We start from the raw sequence: 5,000 nt of genomic DNA, 5'->3' as shown, positions 1-5,000 counted from the left end.
GCTCCTCACTAAGTTTGGTGGAACATCATATCAGCCCAGTGCGGCAAATCTACGGACGAGTAACTGGTGGATGTTCTTGCCCAATATAGCGGCATCTTTTGCATAGCTTCACCAATCACCTGACTGATTCTTTGACTAAAAAGTTGTAAATATTACAGTTGGCAATTCTCCCTTGCCAGAAAATCAAGGAAATATGTCCGCACTTCCCTCAATATAGCTGATCGTACTGGATACATCGACGTGTTAACTGAAAGTACGATATATTTTTATATAATTTTAATGTCTATATTCATGTTTAATTCCCACGACGGTAAATATATTGCTTTCATTATATAGTAACGTGGCCATATCTCGCTCCCGTCACCCACGTTACATACAGTACAAGACCTTATTTTGCTTCCTGGTGAAAGGTCAGAGAGGATTAGGCCTACAGGGGAAACCACTTTAATAAAAACGCGCCTAGACTTTTACCTCTTGAGGTGGTGTGGAAAAAAAGTCAAAACTAACACAAAGTATCCTATGCTAACAATTAAGTGTCTCAGGTGCATGAGAACACAAGATTGAGAGGCCTTACCCTCAAAAATGATTGTTTCTTAAATACACTTCCATGTCTGCAGTACAGGTAATAATTCCTGATCTTTACTGAATAAACAAATATACATAATAAGAAAGAGAAAGTTGAATGAAATGTTTGCCTTCATTCCCAGTCAGCAGGGTCGGGTTAAGAAAAAACGGGTTGATTAAATTATTTACTGTAGTCACTGCTGGGCCAATGTCTGGACCCCAGCGTGTGGTGTGTTTGTCTCTGTGTCCTCGGCATTGTGTAAACTGGTCAGCAACATGTTCAGCTTGCAAATGCGCTCTACCAAGGAGAGGAGTTGGGTTCTCGTGATTTTTTTTTATGTTGTTGCATAAGCTTTGTCGAACTATCACCACACTTAAAACTATCCATGGAAACACTACCAATACAATGAAAGCCTTACCAATCAACCTCTACCATTGCCATACTGGAAACTTATCAACCTCTACCAATGTCTTAATGGAACCTTATCAACCTCTACCAATGTCTTAATGGAACCTTAACCTCTACCAATGCCATACTGGAAACTTGACAACCAGTATGCCCGAGGAATACATTTAAGTGTTCCATACTGGGGACTACACTAGTGTTACACGTACTGGGGAATATATTTGTGTGACGTACTGGGGAATATATTTGTGCGACGTACTGGGGAATATATTTGTGTGACGTACTGGGGAATATATTTGTGTGACAATGGGGAATAATATTTGTGACGTACTGGGGAATATATTTGTGTGACGTACTTGGGGATATTTGTGTGACGTACTGGGAAATGTGTTACATACTGGGGAATATATTGAAGTGTTACATACTTTGGAACATATTTGTTACGTACTGGGGAATTTATTTAGGTGTTATACAGTTAAGGTCCTGAAGACCACCCATCAACCCGGACTCTAGAGGAAGCCGTCCAAGTGAATCAAGAACAAGTTCCGGGGGGCAGCATGAGCCAATGCAAGATGGCGCCACTATAAACACTCGCCTGCGCCAGAACGGGCTGGGCTGACCATCAGGCCCCACAGGGAAGAAGCCTTGGGCCGACCATCAGGCCCCACTGGGAAGAAGCCTACCGGCGCAATAGGCGGAGACGTAAAAAAAAAAATATATATATATATTATATATGTATATATAAGTGTTATACATACCAGGGAATATATTTAAGTGTTATACATACCAGGAAATACATTTATTACATACATACTTTACTGTCGTACTGGGAAAAATATTTAAGCATTACATACTGGGGAATATATTTGTATTTGACGGAAACTCAACAACCTCTCCCAAAGCCTTATACCAATTATGACCTCTCCCAAAGCCTTGCAAAATATACCCAGATGTCTATACCCACTTAATTCAATAGGTATTAATATTTTACTTCTCTTTATTCTATTTTATCATTGTTTTACTGTATGATATATCTACCTGTGGCTGCTTTAGATTAAAATTTTCCGTTTTCCCTTAATGAATCTAAATAACATAACTGGTGCCACTAAAAAATACCTACAAATGTCTGCCTGCTTGTGGGGATCTCGAAGCTGAAGGTTAGTATGTTCTCACCACTGGCTTGTGTATGTTTAAATAGTATTGGGAACAAGTATTTGGTTACCTAACAATAGCAAGGGTTGAGTGTGAAGAATTTGCCTCGGCGCTGCAGCACATTAACCCATCTGCTGTGGTTGGCACATAATTGGCCTTCACTGGTAGCCTGGTAATGTAACACTCCCATGCCTTTCTCTGCCTCTGTGATAGATAGTGGGGTGTTTATCTTTTATTTGTAAGGGAATGTTGGGGGACGGGTGGGGGTGTTTATCTTTTATTTGTAAGGGAATGTTGGGGACGGAAAGGGCGTTACTTGTGTGATTAATTATGGAAGGTGGGAGGATATCCGTGTGAACCACTTGAGACGGCATTAAGAAACTGGATGGTGATAATGTACTATGGGGGGAGGGGATGTGTGTAAGGGTTCAGTAATCTCAAATGAGCAGCAAAACAGGGTCCAAATGATAACACAGTAAGGTTGTATATAAATATGTATTTAGTTTCATTTTTTCAAAGGTTAGCGGAGTACTAAAAAAAATGAATGACAGACAGGCTGTATGCCTCTACTCTAACTAGCTACCGGCACAAGGGAGACTTGGGGAATACACAATGCTTAGCTCTGGTTGCTGGAGGAGGAGAAGCGGGAGCTGGCGTGAGCGTCGGGCTCGGCAGGGGACGTCCACGATGGGAAAGGGGCGGTCCTGGTGATGGACAAACGGGCGCTGCTTGATGTGGAGAGGGAGCAGCTCGGGTGGGGTGGAGAGGCGGGCGCTCGTCGTGATGTAGGGAGCAGCGGTATATCGGCCACCAAGGAAGTGGTAGGACGGCCACGGGCAGTCGAGGGGCAGGTTACCCCGCCATACAAGTTCCCATCCTGTAGTCCGCCTCACACAGCAGGCCGTGGGTGGTTCTTCGGGGGGCTGAGTGGAGAGATAGACACCTATCTGACCAGCCCGCTTCTCTGTGATTTCTCGCTGCCGTTCCTTGATGTAGGGGTGTTCGTCTCCCAAGCTTGTCTCTTGCTGCAGTGGTGCTTGTCTCCTCACTGACCCGTGGGTCTCCTTGCCCTCGCCACTCGCCTTTGCTCCTCGCTAAGCTCCTCCCCCTTCTTCACGTGACTCCCTCTCGGCATTACAATCAAACCCTACCTACCTAACTAACTAGTTATTGGTTTCTTGGGGGTGGGTTCGAGGCTTTGAGATGAGGGATTTCAGTAACTCTCGTTCATGATATTTACTCATTCGCTCGCCGTGTTATCTTCTCATAGCCTTTTACGCACTTACATTCCTTAGCCACCCATTCACTCTTTCACTCATTCGCTCTTTCACTCATCCACGCTCCCACTCGCTCACACTTACTCACTCTGTCACTCACTGACTTACTCACATTCGTTCATTCACGCACTCGCTTACACTTACTCACTCTGTTACTCACTGACTTACATTCTCGTTCACTCACATTCGGACCATTACACCACCATTGAAGTGCTGCACCACATTTAATAGCCAGATCATGGACTGATGCAGGTCTTAAAAGGTAAGGTTTGTATTTCCACCATTGAAGTGCTGCACCACATTTAATAGCCAGGTAATGGACTGTTGCAGGTCTTAATTTAGCTGGTTTGTGAATCTTCAAACATTACCTGGAACAGTTGTATTAACTCTACCATGAGCAAGTGTTGACTTCATCTAAATAAGCGTGATTCTGAAGGCCATTGGCGCGCGGCCTAAACTCGTTAATCATTTCCTTTATTTTGAGAAACTAAAACATTAGCCACATAAGACTGAATAAAAAAGATGAAGGAAATTTTGAATACTTCAAAAGTAACAAAAACTGCGTTTGAGTCTTTTATGGAAGAAATCGGAACACGACCGTTCACAACCTTACTAAGGACGAGTACTTTGCTTTGAAAGCCCTCAGCAATAAGTCCTCCCTCATCATGACGAAGCCAGGTAAAGGTTATGGCGTAGTTTTACTCAACAGATGATTGTCACTAAAATGGGTAACATTCTATCGGATCGCAATAAATACACGCATGTTACTAATAATATATTTCATGAACTTTTAAAATTAGAAGACAAATCACACGGGCTGTTACGAAATCTACCAAAAGAGGATATCAATATACTCTAGACTACGGCCCAACGGTTCCAAACCAGCATAATGTATGGGATATCAAAAGTCCACAAGGATGGTTGCCCTCAGACCAATTTTATCTGCCATAGGAACATTTAATTATAATATTGCGAAGTATCTTGTTCCAATCCTAGCACCGATTACAACGAACTCGTATTCCTGCAAAGATACTTTCATTTGTTAAAGAGCTAACATCGTTAAAGAGAAAGTTACGTCATGGCTAGTTTCGACGTAGTCTGGTATTACAAGACACTTTCCCTTCTCACATCAGCTGTTTCTAAATGTCAAAGGGGGATATCAATCAGGTTTTAATGAGTGTTTTTAGGCTCAGGGTACAGAAGAAGGGTCAACCTACCATAAAACTACTGGAAATGCCCACAACTCCTGCGAAAGCCTTGTCAAATAGGTGTTCTTGGGCGGCGAAATGTCTTTTTATACGACCCAGAGTCTTTATTCACGAACATTCCGTTACTGATTGATTGATTGATATTTTATTGTTGCAAGTAAAACAACAAAGGAGAAGGGAGTTAGATGAAACAATAGATATTTGCATTAATGAACTTTTCAAAGATACAGACCTTGTAATGGGGTACGATATAACTTCCTTTCGAAAACTACTCGAGATAGCGTCAAAAGACAGTATTTTCCTTTTTAATAATGAGTTATAAACAAACTGACGGAGTGGCTATGGGTATCCCGCTAGGTCCGACCCTCAGTAACATTTTCCTGTGCTTTCACG

The sequence above is a fragment of the Eriocheir sinensis genome, chromosome 22 (genome assembly GCF_024679095.1).
Source record: "Eriocheir sinensis breed Jianghai 21 chromosome 22, ASM2467909v1, whole genome shotgun sequence".
In the NCBI taxonomy this organism is placed as follows: Eukaryota; Metazoa; Arthropoda; class Malacostraca; order Decapoda; family Varunidae; genus Eriocheir; species Eriocheir sinensis.
This window is presented reverse-complemented; position numbering follows the sequence as displayed.